The 20,073-nt window shown below is 35.4% G+C and overlaps 1 pseudogene; it reads right to left on the bottom strand.

Annotated features, from left to right (window-relative positions):
* Positions 1 to 1,683: 1,683 nt before the first annotated feature.
* LOC137389159 (endoglucanase E-4-like) lies at positions 1,684 to 19,540 on the bottom strand (annotated as a pseudogene).
* Between the last annotated feature and the right edge of the window lie 533 nt (positions 19,541 to 20,073).

The following is a 20,073-nucleotide window of genomic DNA, read 5'->3' as shown; positions in this document are numbered from 1 at the left end:
CGTTTATGTGAAGGCGTCTTCTGACACCGGAGCGGCAAGTATGGTAGTAAGAAGGGACAGTGCGTCAAAGAGTAATTGGGTAGGAGCTGGTTCGGGTGAGGTCAAGAAAAATAGGAAACTTGTTTCCCCTAAATAACAATCTCGCCTGGAGATCCTCTAACAATACTAACACTGACAGTCACGAGTGGGCTAATAATTGTTTGTAAATAGTGAGGAAGGTGAAACATGGTATTGGGTAGATGGCTAGCCTGGGCATTGTGAAGGTGACGAGAGAACAGGTGGTTTGAATGATGGATCAGAAAAACCACTCAATGCCACGGTCAGAACTGGCCTAGTGAGTGGGGACTTTGATGGGAGTAGTCAAGATACCCAAACTTCACCGGGTCTGGTAAAGGGGCAATAGCTAAAGGCACAGTTACAAAGAGTGGCCGAGTCAGTAGACCTTAGCTAGATAAAGATAGTTTTTACTACTAACTGTTGTTAAAAGAAAGTTGCCATATTGCAGATTGTTGTAAAGAAATACAAAATGACCATTCAATAATCTTAATGGCAGACAGTTCTGGTGATGGAGCTAACGGTGATAGATGACCGGAGAGGAGCAGTGAGGAGAGAGTTGTAGAGAGGAAGGATGGTAGCGAGGCTAAGAAGCCTGTAGTATATGGTAGTAGCCGTAAGCAGTCATGCATAATCTGTAGGGCTAAGCAAAATCAATTGGCTGTGAATTACCTTGGTAATGCTTGTGGGAGGTGCAGAGGTGCAGGAAAAGTGGACACTAGCAGAAAGACTGCAAAATACCAATCTGTCATTGGTGTGGTGAGACCGGGCACGCGGTTAGTGGATGCCCCTGCCGGGGTCCAGGTTGTCCAGTGAGTAACGAGACCGGGAAAAGGAAGAGCTGCAAGGAAGTACCGGCACCTCAGAAGAAGGTGGGGAGTTATGCTGAGGTGAGTGGCGGTGCTAGGAAAGATGCTATACAGTACCCATTATGGGGAAGGTAAGCTCTTTTTTAGCAGACGTGTCCAGCGATGGGATGATGAGCCGGAAAGAGTGTCAGAGGAGGATTGCCAGAATTGAGAGTGAAAAGTTGGAGGTGCGGAGGAAGTTTGATGTGGAGTTGGCCAGACTGGCTGCAAAGCGCAGAGCAGCAGTTAGCGAGTTGGAGAATGCAGAGGTATTCAGGGCAAAAATTGAGCAGTTGGTGAAGGTTCAGAGAAAGATTCCGGGTAGTAGGCTTGCACTGAGGGAGGGTCAGGCCGAGCTAGATAGGTCTGGGCCTACATCAATTTCAAGCTCTGTGGTGCCATCCCCTGTGCAGATGGTTGCGGCTCAGGCAGAGGCCTTTTACAGAATGCCTGTCAAGCCCATCTCTATTGGAGAGAACATGGTGAAGACGGAAGGGGTGGAATCTGAGGTTGAGGAGTCAGTGCTGACTCAAACGCCAGATCCCGAGCCAGTTGAAAGTAGTGGAGGTAGTGGGGGAGACAATAGTGTTGGTGTTGGTGGTGACAGAGGTTACGGTTGTAGTGCAGGAAGTGGAGGAAACCAAAAGAAGCAAAGTAGTATTTCTGCTAAGTACGGCGGCAGCGCTGGGGTACTCGGGAGTGATAGTGTCCCAGATGAGTTGATAGACCAGTTGTAAGGAGTGAGGTATATTCCACCAGCAAGGTGAGTCACTGAATGAGTTCATGTGTATTTCTGGAAGGTTTGTAACCTAAACAAAAAAAAATGAAAAAAGAAAAGGCATGTTGTATAATTGGGTTAGTGGTCCCCAGGCTACGCTAATGTCTCAGGTCACGACAGTTACAGGTAGTGTCGAGAGGTTGAGCGAGAAGCCAGTGACGTGGTAGTGACACCGCAGTAAAGAGAACAGTATATAAGCAAGTACAGAACAGGAGTGGGTTCTTCTTCACATCAATACATGTAAGTGTACTCATTTATACAACAGGTATAGGACCACCTAAAGAGACAGGTTGTTGGTAATGGAGCACCTATATAGATAAACTGTTGGTATCGGAACACCTAAATACATAAGCTGTTGGTATAGAACCACCTAAACAGATAAATTGTTAGTATAGGTGCATCTAAATAGATTATTTGTTGGTATAGGAGCACCTGAATATATAAGTTGTTGGTATAGGAGCCCCTGAATAAATAAGTTTTTGGTATAGGAGCACCTAAATACATAAACTGTTGGAATAGGACCACCAAAATAGATAGGTTGTTGGTACATGACCGCCAAAATAAATAAGTTTTTGGTATAGGACAACCTGAATAAATAAATTTTTGGTATATGAGCACCTAAATAGATAAGTTGTTGGTATTGGAGCACCTAAATATATAAGTTGTTGGCAAAGGATCACCTAAATAGATAAGTGGTTGGCATAGGAACACCTAAATACATAAGTTGTTGGTATAGGAGCACTTAAATAAATAGGCTTTTGGCATAGGAGCACCTAAATAAGTTGTTGGTATAGGACCACCTAAGTGCATGTTGTTGGTATTGGAGCACCTAAATATATAGATTTTTGGTATAGAAGCACCTAAATAGATAAGTTGTTGGTATTGGAGCACCTAAATATATAAGTTGTTGGCATAGGATCACCTATATGTAAATAGATAAGTGGTTGGCATAGGAACACCTAAATACATAAGTTGTTGGTATAGGAGCACCTAAATAAATAGGCTTTTGGTATAGGAGCACCTAAATAGATAAACTTTTGGCATAGGAGCACCTAAATAAACAAGTTGTTGGTATAGGACCACCTAAGTGCATGTTGTTGGTATTGGAGCACCTAAATATATAGGTTTTTGGTATAGAAGCACCTAAATAAATAAGTTTTTGGTATATGACCACCTAAATAAATAACGTTTTTGTATAGGAGCACCTAAATAGACAGGTTGTTGGTATATGACCACTTAAATAAATGAGTTGTTGGTATAGGAGCACCTAAATAAATAAGTTGTTGGTATTGGACCACCTAAATAGATAAGTTTTTGGTACAAGAGCACCTAAAATATAAGTTGTTGGTTTAAGACCCCCTAAATGCATGTTGTTGGTATAGGACCACCTAAATAGATAAGTTGTTGGTATAGGTCTATAGGAGCACCTACATAGATAAGTTGTTAGTATAGGACCACCTAAATAGATAACTTTTGGTATAGGACCACCTAAATACATAAACATTTTGTATAAAACCTTCCTAATACATAGATTGTCGGTATAGGAGCACCTAAATGCATAAGTTGTTGGTTTTGGAGCAAATCAATGCATAAGTTTTATCATTCAAAACAGAAAAGCCAGATCTGGATGATCTACCAAAAAGAAACTTGTTTCAGAGCAGCTATCTTTAGCGGTGGTACCATGTGAGACAAAAATGAGACACACAATTATTTGTAAGTTTATAAGGTAGTTTTGCATTTGACCATCGGTCTTTTTTGTTTGCAGTTTTAAAATTTAATTTAAAATAAAAATCAATAAATTAATCATGATTGCTAGACTGGATTTTCAGTACCCAAAACAGTTAAAAATAAGGTTACTACAGCAATGCAATAGAAAATAAGCTGCGTTGTGATAACCCACAGTGCCTAACAATAACAGTTATGCCAAGAATAGCGCTATGGTAATACTACTATTCATTCTTAAGCAAACAACAAAAAAATAAAATATGTTTATATCGACTAATAGGAAAATGTTTTTAAAGTAACTTTAAAAACTTGTTTTTATGGCCAAAAGATATTTTTCATACATAATCTTTACACAGTTTTATCTGACACGAAGACAGCTCTGCAAACAGATGTAGCTGCAACACTTTGTTTACATCGCCTAAGATTCTGTTTGTGTCACAGCCTTCTAGTGTTGGACTAGCTCTCAACTTCTTCAATCTGCTGGTAAATAAAGCCTTGAAAATTTTGATCTGATGTTACTACTTGTCAAATATTTAGATTGGAAACTGTTCAAAATTTCAATGACTCTGACATAAATTTAGTATTTAATATGAAATCGAAAATACTTTTTGTCCTCTTTTGTTTGTTCATTCATTCATTCACTGCTATTATTTAACAACTCAGCATAATATTACTAATAATCTGGGTAAAATGTGCTCATCTTCTCAGAAACTTGTACAGGATTGTAGCTGAGCCAGTTAATATGTATTCAACCGCTTTTACGGCTTCAATTTATAAGTTATTGCTGCTCATATGAACAACACACCAATATGTCTTACCAAGTAACATACGTAATAATCTAAGGTAGTTTATACTTTATGAATGGTGAAGCCCCCCATCTACACCGTATATCACAGCTGATGGCTCTCTAAATAAATACAAAAAGATTGTGAAGACAGTTCAGTTAAAATACAATTAGTAACAAAAGTAATGCTGACAGTTTTGAATAGCGACAATGGTTTAATTTGTTAGATAAATGAATATTATACTCATTTTATTAGACTAGCCTATTTTTTACTAGCCTAGTGTATTCAGACAGTAAGGAAAGATGGGAAGCATCCTAATAACTGCAGCGTCAGTTCGAAATAGAGTTATAGCCTGAGAAATTCTTTTACCATCCATTTTTGACTGGTCACTTTTTCCATAAGGAAGCCAGTATGAGACACAAGATGATAATTTTTATAGTCTTAGGCACAACAAATGCAGAACCTGCACAGAGAAGTGCCTATATATGTGCTTACGCTGCTCTGTGATAAACTCACTTTGGTGACACGCTGTCGAAGCCGACAACATAACTCCTTCCACCATTGACAAGTCCTAGCGTATAATAAATCTGACTCTTAGCAAAATCTCTGAATGTCTGTTCGTTGATACTTTTATTAGCAGCCAGCAGCGAAAGGAATGCTATGTTTGCTGCATACCGATTGCTTCCCCATTCTGAACAAAAAGCTGAAGCGAGAGGAGTGTATGGTACATCATTTCCAGGAAGCTAGCGTCCAATGAACGTCTCTAGATTGCCACTGAATCAGCTGTCTTGCAGTTGATGGTAGAGTAGGAACTAGAATAAATGGATATATACCAGTATATATAGATTTGTATATACGATTGGTAACTTTGTTCATCACATTTAATCTTTACCATTGATCAAACAAAAGATGGAAGTTTATTTGAATTTTAATTTCATGTTTACATTTTAAATTCATCATAGTGTGCTCATTTCATCACAAAACATGCTTAATTCGAAGAAGTATTTGTTCGAATAAAGTGTACATTATTTGTAGAGAACTCAATTGTTCAATACTAACTGATATCGACAGCCTCCACAAACTGTATGTTGCAATCTGTTGTGAACAGCAAACCTTCTGTTAAAAGCATTTATCAGCAAAAAATTTGAAATGAAATTATTTGCCATATTTTCAACTTACGTTTACTAGGCCTCGTTTGTCATTCCAGTCAAGCGTCCAAATATACTGTTCAGAATCATCCTTGAGATAGTTTTAAGACTCTGTGAGGTAAGTTGTCTCCTCACTAGTTCCCTGATGAGCTAAGGCTAGCCAGGCTGCTGCATGCGCCATCTCATCTTCATACGAACTCGATCTGGTAATCAGCGAAGAAACTCCTAACATAATGGCATTCGAGTATCAGAGACCAGAGTTGTGTTCACGATGCCAATACCCACACTGTGAATGAATTGTGTGATCTGAACCTATATATATCACTCTTTTAAAACTCTCACTAATTTGTGAAATTATGGCAATGTTATTAGTGTTAAACATAACAAAAAATAAATACCATTATAATAGCAGAACTATAACAAACTCAAAATGTACACCATACCTAGAAATAATTGCAATCGATATATGTATTCAGTTGATAAGAAATGTTTTTCAAAAAAATAAAGCTTAGACCAAAAAACATAAAATAGTATTCATTCAACATTTTAACAGCTAAAACTTGTCTTTTTTTGTTTTTGAATAAAATCGCTCGTGATAGAATAATGATGGAATTATAGTTTCAGAAAGAATCCACAGTTGAATACCTACGTATAAAATTTAGCACCCTCTGGCAGAGCAGTATTATTTGTGTCTCCATTACTCTTGGCGAGCTGGTAGAGAGAAGTAGCATTGTTAAGCAAGTGGTTGCTGTAATCTGGGTCTGAAACAGAAAAAATGATTGCTGTACATAACTAGTTTGACGTAGTCTTGAGCTACACACTCTGGTCTTGCGGCCCACAGAATAATTCTTCATATGATATTTACTAGGCATCTGATTCCAACCAATATGTGACCTCTAAAATGCTTATTAACCAACCTTAATGGTTGTGTGTATACATGTACTTCTACTGAAACTTTGCAAGCAATTCTCCTAAATGTTTGGACATTAGTCTTTAGTTTTCATGTTTGACCATTTTATCCTCGACTGATCGGGTAAATTTAGTCACTTTTGAATGTTTTATAATTAACACAGTGTTTACTTAATTTTTATCCAACTTTCCAATGTGTTACTCTCTTTAGTTCTTATATGCTTTACAGTCTATACATATTAGTATATTATTAGTATACTAGTAGTATTATAGTATTAGTACGTTATTATAGTTATACACATTAGTTTTATATGTATTAAATGTTGAATTCATTAAAAAAATCACAAAACAAATGTAAGTATTAAAAAAAGAACCAGAGTTGCCTCATGAAACAATATTTTAAAAGGCACTTTCCAAACAAGAGAGGTGTGTCTCTCAGAGTGCAAACATGGAATTACTTACTAACAACTTTAAACCTTAACGATATCCTGAGGGTTACACAGAATCAGCTTTTGAGCTTTTAAAAGCTTGTAATCACATTTCCACATATTTTGAACCTACGACACAGCAGAGTAAGGTATGGTAAACTTTTTTGATACAAAATAACTGTAGGGAATTTTGTTGCAAGTCAACCTTTAACCATATCCTGAGATCCCTGAGAGTTTAACAGAATCAGTACATCATTACCTTACACAAACATAAACCATCTATCTAGCCTGTGATCAGAATGCATAACGAGTATGAGTATCTAAACTCACCAGAAGTTTTAAATAAGATTGATCCAGCAGCAAGGGCTGCGACAGTCTCTCCCATAACATCATTCCCACCACTCGTACTGGCTCCAGCACACAGGACATAACTCGGCCTTGCGATGTTCTGTTCATCCACATCCTCAGGTCTGCCCCAGTGAGCATGATCAATGGTACCACTCCCAACCTGATCAAATGTGTTTATGAATATGTTTATTAATTCATTCATGTTAGAAGTTAAATAATATATATGTTGCCAAGAATACATTTATTTATATATAATAGTATAATAGTAACAAATTCATAGAAACCTGTACATTAGCAAAGATACTGAACCAAATAAAAACAAGTTTTAAAACAAATACATTGTTGAGGTGTTTTTTGTACCACTCAATTTGTCCATATTTATACGAGAAGTAAAATTCAATATATTAGTCAAATAATCAGTTTTAACTTTTGGCATGATGACTGCATCGAAATTGAACTTAAAATATCAAACAGTCTGCTATTGACATTGCACGCTGCTATAAAAAGGTGTGAAAATATGCTGTTACTTTCCAAGCAACCTACAAACTTACCGTAAATAAATCTAAAAATAAACAAGGAAGTCATTATTAGCTAAACGAACTTTGAACTCTTTTCTAGAGCAAAAATATCATATCTGTGTTTGCTGAAGCTGGCGCCTATGCATATCATATATGTGTTCACTGAGGCTATCGACTATGCATATTAAATCCATGTTCTTTGAGGCTATCAGCTATGCAAATCAAATCTATGTTCACTGAGGCTGTCGGTTATACAAATGTTTCTGGAGGCACATGGATTAAAATTTACCTTGACAAATAGCCTTGCACCTAGCTGCAAAAATAAGCTTACAAAAATGATATAAATGGTTGCCCTCAACTTCGTTTATAATACCTATATTTATTTTTGAAGCCCATCGAAAACAACCTTCTAAAGTTACAAGAAAATTGAGTCACACACAGATAGTCTAAAGACAAGCACACAGTCCACTAGTTGGTGCTGGCCATAGACATAGATGTATGCTGTTTGCTACTCTACCTGTGCATAAAATCTATCCATCGATTGATGGCACTTCATGAAGTAATCGAGTGGCCATCAGATTTGTCGGAGTACTTCATCTTATTGTCTAATCATTTGTTAGGGATTGCCAAAAAATATCAAGCCATGTAAAAGCATGGTCGTTGCTCAAGACATTGGTAAACCAAATTTTATGTGGTCACCAGCTGAAATCACTACTTCAAAACAATCATTAACAATCAGCATATAGATCTTAATTGTGTAGTTAGTCATATGCTTTAAACACGTTACGAGATATGGTTTTGTTGTCCTGAGGCTAATCATGACTTCCTTAGAATAATAATTTTATTCTAAGGCAGTTTCTTGTTTTGATTTAATATCTTTCAATGCTTTATGATGATGTAACTCCTCTGACAATATGCAAATACTTCTGCTTGTCTTTGCTATTTTAGGCAATTGTTAAAACTAAAAAAACCGATATATACATGGACATACATAAATATATACATGTATATACCTATGCATATACATTGTACTTAGGTATTAGGTCCTTAGGTATGCATGTAACTGTCTCACTGAAAAACGGGGCTCAAACTTGTAATACTCAATTTATGATACTGACAGTCTATCAACTTCATCAATCTGACCAGCATATGGAATTGTAGAATAAACTTTACTATAATAAGAGTTGTGTTCCGTGGCATTAAAAAATTCTCACGTGATAGAAGAGCTGCTAGAGCAGACTGCAAAAGCTCCATGCCTTGCCTAAGGCTTGCTTAATGTGAAGTAGGAGGTTCACTGCAAACAACGCCCTTGCAATGTTTTCGCATAAAGACAATTGCCTTCAAAGAAATGTGTTCATGGATTGTTCTCATAAAACTAATTTAGCAACTTGCCTTAAAAATATTTAATTCAAAACACCGAAAAGAAATTTTTGACAACTTTCCAACTCCGTACCGACATGTACCAAAAAGCTGCTATTCAGCGACACATGACACTTGTTAACACCGAATGGCTGGCATTATGACACATGTAAAAGTGATTCATATCAGTTGACACATTGCATGCCACTTGTACCAAGTGGTACATAGTAACCGACTTACATCAGGTGACATGTGGCATATGATTTGTAGCAGGTGACATGTGACAACGGCTTATATGCATATCATATTTCATGGCAAATAATTTGAATCAGGTCACATGTAGCAGTGAGAGATTAAGTGAAATTTGGTCCAAGTGACTTGAATGTTAATGTGTGACATGTGACTTATGACATACAACAGGAGAAATGCTGTGTCCTAAAGCAGGTACCCCTTAACAACCTATAAGCATTTGATGATGCCTAATACAAAATTTGAGTGACTGACACATGAGGCTGTATACGCAAAAACTGACTCACCATCGTGCCAGCCTCCACTCAGGTCAAGGCCAACATCACTGCCATCATTTTTCTGATGAATTGCCTCTCCAGGCAATTCTGTTATTGGCAGGAAGAACGCCTGATCACTGAGCCTCGTAGAAATAAAAGGAGTACTCAATGGCCAAAGCATAGTTAGGGTCTACAGAAACAAATGACTGCTTTGCAAAAAAAAGAATTTTTATAAATACTGAGCTCACAAAAAGAGTGAACATAAAATTTATTGGAAGCTTATAATTTACATTATATACCAACTGTAACTGTAACTGTTGTTGTCGCTGGGTGGTTGCAGTAGTTGTGGAAGTGATGGTAGTCGCATAGGCATACGTTATATCGAAGCACGAGTAAAAGCCATTGAAATGGCTACAGTTAAAACTAAAATATATACAGCTAAACTGTACATGAAAAATCTGTTGTTATTACATGATCAGACAGTTATATAACTGTCTGATCATGTAATAACAACAGTTAGGCAAAAAACAGCTACGTATTAGTGACATGCATAAAAACATGCTTTCATATTTACCTCTATGGCAAGGGTTTCCAGCCAGGGAGGAATTCCTCCTAGGGAGAGTTTTGAATATACAAGGGGGGAACTGAGAGGTGACAGCTTGTTACATTTCCAATTTATGTCCTGCAATGCCGTGTGAGTTTGAGATTCATCATTTAACATTTTGGTTTTATCTATAACACTAGTTGCAAATAATGAGCTAGTAGTCAGAACCTAGATATATGTGAACACATCCATCCAAATTCTGACTGGATATTAATTTAACCTAGTCATAAACCAATTGCCCGCCATGCCGTAGGTCATGTATTGTTGTATGTTGTACGCAGGCTGTATAAAAATTAATAATATGTTGTTAAATGCTTAGATATGTACAATAAAATAGAATTATTTTTTTGTATCAGTTGTATTTAGCTAAAAGTATGAGGGGAGCCAAGTTTATTAAAAGGCATATAGAGGGGGGGGCTGAGTAAAACAAGTTGGGAACCCCTGCTCTATGGGAACATTTACATTTCTTGTTCACTTCAGGGCAATTTAAAACAAGAATGTTTTAACCAGCAAAACTGGTCAATAAATCAGAATTAAGAGTATATATCAAAAGCATGTAATTAATCTTGGAACACATATACGACAAATGTTGCCAACTCTGACTCAAATGTTGTTAATAAAATGTACCACGCTTAACTGAGCTTATCTGAGTGTAACCATGCTAAGTGGCAGATATTATGCTTCACTACCAGTTTAAACAATTAACAGCCAGCTTTACAAAAGGTGCTAAAAAGTTAAGCGATTGGATAAGCAGTTGTTCAATGATAAAATCTATCTGACCAATCAGAAAGCATAACATAAACTAATATGCAAGTATATTGATTCTATAAACTATATATGCTAACAAAATAAAACATATAAGCTAATATGCAAGTATATACCAGTTCTGTCCACTCACTGATACATTTCAGATTTTTTACAGCTTGTTTCTTTTGGAAAATATATGTATGACTACTGATGCCAAGGATTGTCACTCGTGACAAACGCGCGCTCTTGAGCAAACGATGCTTTATTTAGTGACTAGAATTGTTTAGATATGAATGAATTGAAAAACTTTGGCTCCGAGGCTTTTCTAACTAGCTGCACAATCATTAGAAACAATCATAACTGAGTAAGTATAGTCATTTAAAATGAATTGATGACAGCTTTAACACTGTTAACAATAGTCTAGTATACAATGTAGCTGTCTTTAGCCTTTGTAATATTACAACAAACATTAGAAAATGTAATGCTTACGCAAGGTTTGATTATATGATATGATGTCGGTTCACAGAATTACCTCAAGCCTGTTACAGTACTAGTTTATAAAACAATCCCACAGGCTGCTTGAATTCTCATGAACGGAATTTATCATCAGTATCGATAATATATGCTCATGTATGAATGAATGATGCAAAATAGAAAGTGGCTTAACTATAAACGTTACAATTATATAATAACTATAAAACTTGATAAATAGTAAACTGAGTTGAGGAAACTAATAAGTAAGTTTTATTTTATTCTCTTTTGTTTTGTCGCTATTTTTTGTTTTTGTATTTTATACCAATAAGTGGTACTTTTGGAAATTATTGAATATTGTTATTTTGGTCTTGATGATGTCATGATTATAATAAATTAAAATCAATACATCAGTAAATACCTTCCAAGACTCAGCTTGCTATCCTCTAACTATAATTAACTACAGAGTTAAATAACTATAGTTATTTAACTCTATAGTTAAATACCGTAAAACCTTTAGTTGAATGCCACCTCTATTTGACCGCCACCCTAAGAGAAAGGTTGAAAAGTAGACTGCCACTCTCCAATTAAACGCCGACTTCATTTGACCACCACTTTGACATCATTTGATCTTTACAAGCCCATAATATTAACTGATCCATAGAAAAGTGTCCACAAATACGTAATAATAATGAATCATTTATATCAACGCCAATTAATTGTCTCGGTGTCCAATTCCAAAACTTTTTGTTCAAACTTTGAAAGCAACACCATAGAAATAATCAATAATGGTCTAAGGCTAGTAGAAGTTCTCCGTTTAACGCAATCTGTCTACTTCAAAGTACATGTACGTACATATATGAAAAGTTGGTTTAAATTCACGATGGTAATTGAAACCTTGAAAGCAATGCCATAAAAATAACTATTATCTGTCTCAGGCTAATAGTAATTCCTTTTTTAACGCGATCCTAATACTTCGAAGGGCATACGTATAAACACTGGTTTGCAAGTTTAGGACCAAAGGTTACGTTTACTAAGCAAATTTTTATGCGTTGCATTAGTGGCAAATGCAGCGTGAGAAAGTTTTGCTCTGCTAAAAAATTCTTTCGACGCTTATATCGACTAATTCAGCAGTGCAAAAAAGAGTTGAGGCCAGAAGATATTGTGGAAGGTATTGGACAACTAGAAGATGTTCGTTTTATCGAAAGCAACAATCAGAACGCAGCTATTCGCGCAAACGATGGAAATATTTGTTTTTAAAACGTTAATTTCTGTTTCTGCATGTAATATAAGTATGGCTCGTTTATGTCACTTGTTCATAAATATATATTTGTATCATTTGATAGATTGTTATTATTGTACATGTATAACTTATAAATATGCAGATTTATAACGTGTTATTTAATAGCATCTTTGTGGCTATTTTAACACGGCTTACAATAGATCGGCGCTCATAACTCCACTTATATTGCACATAAAAAACTAGTTTTGGCTGCAAACTGTAGCCAACATATCAAAGAGTGCAATGAGTTTTTATTCAACCTTGTTAACTATAGTTATAAGAAAAATATGTTTTCAAATTTAGAATGATTCTAATTAGTGACATGGCCTAGCTGGGATATCTCAGTTTGCTCACCAGCTAACAGTCATTGGTACAATGGTAGGACACCATCCTAACGTCTATTAGCCCTTGACTGCGATCAAAATTAGGTTGATTATCTCAAAGATCAACCTTGTTAGAATGTAAGAATATATCAAAGTGCAGAATGTCTGAATTAGTGCTTTTGTTTAACTTTCTTTTATTGTTGTTCCATAATTGAAATAAGTACGTATACTCTTACCTTACATTTATAATTGGCGTTGTTGTTGCTTTGCAATATTATGAGTACTTTTTGGTGACACTTTGGATCTACATGTATGTATTTTAAAGAGGACTCCTCCATGAAGTATAATCATTCAACACAGCTGATGTTTAAAATTGTGTGAAAATAATTGTGTATTAAATTCTGATAAATCTGCGTCAAGGCAAGGTAGTCCATAACTATATCTTTATGAATTTTCTAATATATAAATCAACCATCAATGAAATTAATGCCATGAAAAATTGTTTTGTTTGTCAGCAGTATTTTTACAATGGATTTGTATTTGTTATCTTTTCAATTTGCCTATGTGTGATTGCTACTAACCCAACTGTCTACACTTGTGATTCATTTATGAAATTAAGATTTAATGAATAGAGTGCATGTGGGTTCCTTAGCTACATGAAACTTTGGGTGCAGTGACCAATCTATTCATAAATCAAAGGTAATCTTACTGATTGGCGCACTTAAATATGTTGGTTTTTATACATACCACTTGGTCAGCTTAGAGAGTACCTTAAAGGAATTGCCAAAACACTGATAAAAATATAAATAGGCTGTCAGTATAACAAACAAAATTTTATTTATCATCTTTTTAGACAATAGATAGAATTTTAAATAATCTTAAAATGAATAAGTATCACCATCACTAAGAGTAAACAAATATGGATACATGTAATCCCTTTCACTAGCTCTGAAAGAATTTCAGCTGCCATTTCACATTATGAGAGGAGCATCTCACTTGTCGGCAGACCCATCATACAAATGTAAAAGCTCAGCCTTGCATATAAAAGTTGAGCTGCCGTCTCAGTGTACTTTCATATTAACACTTTCTAACACTTCATTTGTTCTCTCTTTAGCTACACCTACTGATGAGCCACCTTCACATCTGTGTTCGCAAGTTATTCCTCTACAGACTCTTTAAGAGCAGTTGGATGTGTGCATAACTTTTTCTCTTAGGAAGTGAATTAACGTAACCCAGTGGTTCGTGTCCCCTCTACTTAATCTTCCCTCAGAACGGTTTCCTTATTGCTCACTCATTTCACTCTGTCTGCTCGTTTTAGGATCAACAACGCAAACAATAGCTACTCCTAAACTAGGGTTCAATAAGACTTTTGTATGCCTTTTCATTCTTTTGTTAAAAGAGCATTTTTAAAACAAGTTTTTCATCTTTACTAAGCTGTGACTTGTACCTCCACTTGAATTACTAGCTTAGAAAACAATGATACAATTTGCAACACAGTGATAAAAGTCTTTTTTTTGCAAAATCATCATTACAAGTGATGGATCCATGAGTGTACATATCAACTCATTGAAAATATACAACTCAGCCTTGCTCATGTGAACTATTGACCCCTGAAGTGCTGAGTTTTGGCTACCAACGCCTCTATCAACCATCATTAACGACATATTATGTCTGTACCCTTATTATTTTCTCTTTTCGTTAAACTATTGTTTTTTGTACTGTAGATCATTACTCTGCTATGCAGCCTTCTCGTTTATGATTACTGATATAAGGTTCTTAGAAATATATATTTTTATTCTTATTTGTTGTTACTATAATGCTATTATTTATATCTGCAATATCCTATTTCTATTAAATGTTTTATGTACAGTAAATATATGTGACCTAATGGTTAGGGGCCGTGCATTGCGATTTTAATACTATCTTTGTGGATCATGCTCTGTTCTCTTTGCTACAACTTCTCATCTGGTACCAACAATGAATACCAACTTGTAAATGTCAATTGTTATTACAGCTGCCAGCATGTTTATGCAGCTGCAGCTGCTAGTGCTATTTCACCTATCAAGCTCCACGTCTCCGGTGTTTCCCAAACTTTACCATTTTATAGCGACTCTAACTAGGAGCTTGCGCTGGATACTGTTCTTATTATGCATTGTCTACTCCGACGTGAGTTTTAAAGAAAGAAACATTTTAAGATAACTTTGGTTCATCATAAAACAGAATAGTTTGCAAGATTTGAGTATTAAGCATGTTTATGCTTGCGTGCTTTTCACTTCTGACTCGGTGAAAAAAATGGATGTCACAAAAAGTGAGAAAATATCTTTCCCTATTTGTTTTCTAGTGCATCGGTAATTGGTCAGTTGGCCGACGAAGCTGCTGCCTGTTGTAATCTTGACATAGTTAGGTTTATTGGTTTCCTACTATGTAAAAAGGTTCTGCAAAATGGTTCTACACTTGTAACTTTTGCTAATAAATACTAGTGTCCCTTTGAGCGCCTCTACACTTCGAAGTCCATAAACATTCATAAAAAATTGTTTCTACAAAATGATTCATCTGTATTCAGTAACTATATGCAGACTTAACAGCATAAATTAAAATTAACAATTTTCATTGTTTCGCATTGTGAAGTTTAAACTTTTATGTATTATTAACCACCCGCTAACACAAACGTTGATAGTTAATTACAATTTTTCAGTCTAAATCCTGTGTTTGTCTTTGTCTTTGTGTTTTGACCAAGATTCAAGCTATAAAAACACCTTGGTGTGAATTCCAGCAAACTAAACAAAGATAAAATGCAGTTAACTACGTATATTGTGATATACTCTATTGTTAATCAGCCATTCATCTGCAAAATGACAGGAATTATCTATAAAATAAAAGCAACATGGAACCACAACTCCTAATATTGGGTTGCGGCAGTGCACACCAAATTGCTAAGTGAGACATGACATCACTTATTTGTTTATTGCAAATAACAAGTTATTCACAAAGTTGGGAAAAATTAAATGGAGGTTTTGACTCTATAGTAGAGACTTCATAAACCTTATAGTATAGTAGTACTGGTATTTTTAATGTTATACTGATTCCAAAGCTACTAACTAGTTTAGTCATGAGCTGATGGCTGCCAACTGAATCTTTAATATGTAATGGTGACCACTCACAGTTTTAATGTTTACAAAAGTAAAGTCAATTGTCTCTTCTCACCTTGTTTTTGTTTTGAGATATCATGCTTGTTTTATTGCTTGGCAGTTCTTACTAATTTGCTTTTTCAAATGACCAAACATTGCTAGGGCAATCGCTAAACCCAAATTAACCCAGTTCTTTTAAATTCATATAGCATCACTAAATAAAAATTTTGTTTGGATCACCACATGTGGATTAAAGGCAATCCTGCATTTAGAGAGTAATATTGATGTCATCAGTTAATCTACGCAGGTAGTTATTATAGTAAATAGAGTGAATAAACAAGATACATGTAGAGTGAAATGTTGAATAGGTGCAGTGTAAAGTGGTTTTAAACCCAACTACTGTTGTTGCTAACAATGAAACACATCTGACATGCTACACACACTTATGCTGGTATGGATGTCAGACATATGTACCTTTTCACATACATCAATTTACACTTAATAGTAACTAAAGTTATCACTAGTGTCATTCTCATGACTACCAGGTTCAGCAGATTCTCAGCATACACTCTTGGAACTTTTATATGAATATGTCTTGGGAAAGTAAAAAATAACCTAGGCATAGATCATGCTGCCATCAAGTATCCAAAATAAAGTTATTCAGTGCTGCCAATAGAATATTTCTGAATTAATTTATTACGAATTAAGAAACTGTTGAAGTGAAAAATTTTACTTTCTGAATACGGTGTATGTGTTTCTATCTATGGTAAAAACATTACCAGTAGTCCGGTGTAATAACAATACTTCTTTAGTCAAAACTTTCCCAAAGAAATAATCCTTAGTAAAGAGGAAAAAATTGTACGACAGAATTACAAGAAAGTTAGAATAGTATAATTAAATGTATGTTATGTCTCCAGATGACTTCTGAAGATTAGTCCAGAATGCCTGTCATTTTCTCCATCATTCTAACTGCTTTCTCTAAAATGTAGCAAGCCTACAAACAATACAAACAAACTATTGCTATAGCTGTTATGGTTATATAGGTAAGCTATAGCTTTTAGGGCTACAATAAATTCAACTACCCTACGCAGGCTTACATACAAGCATACGAAACAATTACAAATTATTCAACTGATTAATTAATTTTAATAACAATGAAGTGGTTTGTACTGCAACCATCAAAATGTTCAGACGTTGCCACTATTACACATCCATCTAAAATACAGAAGGTAAATTTTAGTCAATTTTATGGTGCTGCTGGCAAGCAACAAATGAAAGTATCAACATGGGAAAGCAAAAGCTCTGGAACAGAACTTGACAGAGAGAACCAGATGCTCTGAACCATCAGATTCACTCATAACTATTTTATATCATTATTTTACAAAATACATTTTTATACGCTGCATGTGTGAATAAACCCGCTTAGTTGATTTTTCAAGGAATTGTTGCCTAAGATAGTGAACAGGGAAAAAGATGTGCAGCTGTGCCAAAAAGAAAACAGGTGACAGCAATGAGGTGACAGCAATGAGGTGACAGCAATGAAGTGAAAGCAACAATGTACCCAGACACCACAGCACTGTTTTGATTCACATTGGTATTAAATGTCCTCAGATCTGTAAAGTTAAACGTTTAAATAATATCAATGGAGATTCATATCTGTAAAGCTCCTTTTGCTGTATTAGCTAGAATTCTTACCTGCGAGTGCCCCGGTAAATCCGGCGTTGTAATCACATGAAACTCCATTTTTTGTAAAGTCGGTTCTCTCGTCTATATACAAATCGTTTGCATCTGGACCCCCAACTAATGCCCCATAAAGAGTGTTAGGATTGTCAACGTCGTCATGGAAATCTGCCCAGTTACATGTGGCATCATCTTCTGGCAGCGGACATGACCTATGTAAATGGTAACCATGATTACCACAAAAAATTCACACTTGTAGCTACACATAAAATAAATTCATGATTTGTGGATCCATTGTGTTTTACCCATAAATGTAAAAATTTAAGGTGAACAAAACTACTTTTACTAGCCAATAAATGTTAAAACAATTTTTTTATGTTTAAAATTATGTTAACAAAAATGAAGCTGGAGTAGCGAGGTCAGAAATAAACTTCAAATCAAATTCTTAACTCACTTCAAAAAATAAATCTGTATATTTAGAACATTAGCACTTTGCCCTTAATCTAAGGAATGAAAGAATAATTATAGTTCAGGTGCTAAGGCTACATTAAAGCTTCAAACACTAAGGCTAGATTGCTCCTATATTTACTTTTCACTAATTAATAGCGACCTTATTGTGTAATATAATATCACTACCTTCAGTATTACAGATATACATATTTTAAACTTGTCCATTACTGATATCCAACTAGATGCATAATACAACAAGTTGCACATGGTTCAAGCCAGTAACATACAATCAAATGTGTCACAGCACTGATCTCTAGATCAATAGTTATTATTGAGGATTCATTTTTAGCTGAAGATATAAATATATAAAATCACAAGTTTTACTGTTTTTCATTGAATGATTATCTATATAGCAAACTTCTGAGCTTAGGGCATGTCATCAAGATTATTTTTAGGTCATTGGGGTCACTCTTAAGCAAAGAACATGAAAATAAAACATGTGTATACCGGCTAATAGGAGAATGTTTTTAAAGTTAATTTACAAACTTGTCTTTTTGGCCAAAAATATTTGTTATATATAATCGTTACACAGTTTTATCTGTCACGAAGACAGCTAATTTAGAATTTTAGTGGCCTTGACATAGGTTTAGTGTTTAAAATGAAATCGAAAAAGTTTTTTGTTCTTTATTATTTGTTTTGTTTCTAGAGTCGTCTAACCAAAGCGATTCAGGGCTATTATTTAGCGTCTTAGCAATTAAAATACTATTAATCTGGGTAACATGTGCTCATCTTCTTAGAAAATTGTACAGTATTGCAGCTGAGCCAGTAAATATGTATTTGAATGCTTTTACGGCTTCAATTTATAAGTTATTGCTAGTCATATGAAAAACAAACCAATATGTGTTACCGGGTAACGTAACAATCTAAGGCGTTTATACTTTATGTATAGTGAAGCCATCTACTCTGTAAGTCACAGCTAATGGCTCTAAGTTAATACAAGAAGATGGTGATGACAGTTCAGTTAAAATACCACTAGTAACTAAAGTGATGCCGACAGTTTTGAATAGCAATCACTGTTTAATTTGTTAGAGAGAAAAGAATATTTTGCTCGTCGTATTAGACTAGCTTAATTTTTACTAGTCTACTGTATTAAGACAGTAAGGAAGGATGAGAAGTGCCCCAGTAACTCCAGCTCCAGTTCGAAATAGCGTTATAACCTGAGGAATTATTTTACCAACTACATGTATCTTTGACAGGTCACTTTTTCAATAAGGAAACCAGTATGACACGCAAATTGATAACCTTTATAGCCTTGGGCACAAAAAGTACACAACCTACACAGAGAAATGCCTATATATGTGCTTACGATGCTCTGTGATGTGCTTGCTTTGGTGACTCACTGTCGAAGCCGACAACATAACTCCTTCCACCATTGACAAGTCCTAGCATATAATCAATCTGACTCTTAGCAAAATCTCTGTATGCCTGCTCGTTGATGCCTTCGCTAGCAGCCAGCAGCGAAAGGAATGCTGCGTTCGCTGCAAACCGATTGCTTCCCCATCCTAAGCGAAAAGCTAAACCGAGAGGGGTGTATGGTACATCATTTCCAGGAAGCCAGCGTCCAATAAACGTTTCCAGATTGCCACTGAATCGGCTGTCTTGCAGTTGATGGTAGAGTAGGAACTAGAATAAATGGATAGATGCTAGTATATTTAGATCTGTATATACTGTTGGTAACTTGGTTCATCGTGTTTACTCTTTACCATTAATCAAACAAAAAGTGGAAGTTTATTCGAATTTCATTCCTACGTTTACATTTTAAATTCATTAAAGTGTGCTCATTTCATCACAAAACATGCCTAATTAGACAAAAATTTGCGCGATTAACATTTGCATTATTTGTAGAGAACTCAATTGTCCAATACCAACTGATACGGACCGCCTCTACAAACTGTATTTTGCAATCTGTTCTAAACGGCAAA

This window comes from Watersipora subatra, chromosome 1, assembly GCF_963576615.1.
Source record: "Watersipora subatra chromosome 1, tzWatSuba1.1, whole genome shotgun sequence".
Lineage (NCBI taxonomy): Eukaryota > Metazoa > Bryozoa > Gymnolaemata > Cheilostomatida > Watersiporidae > Watersipora > Watersipora subatra.
Note: the sequence above shows the minus strand (reverse complement) of the source record. Positions and strands in the feature narration are given on the sequence as shown.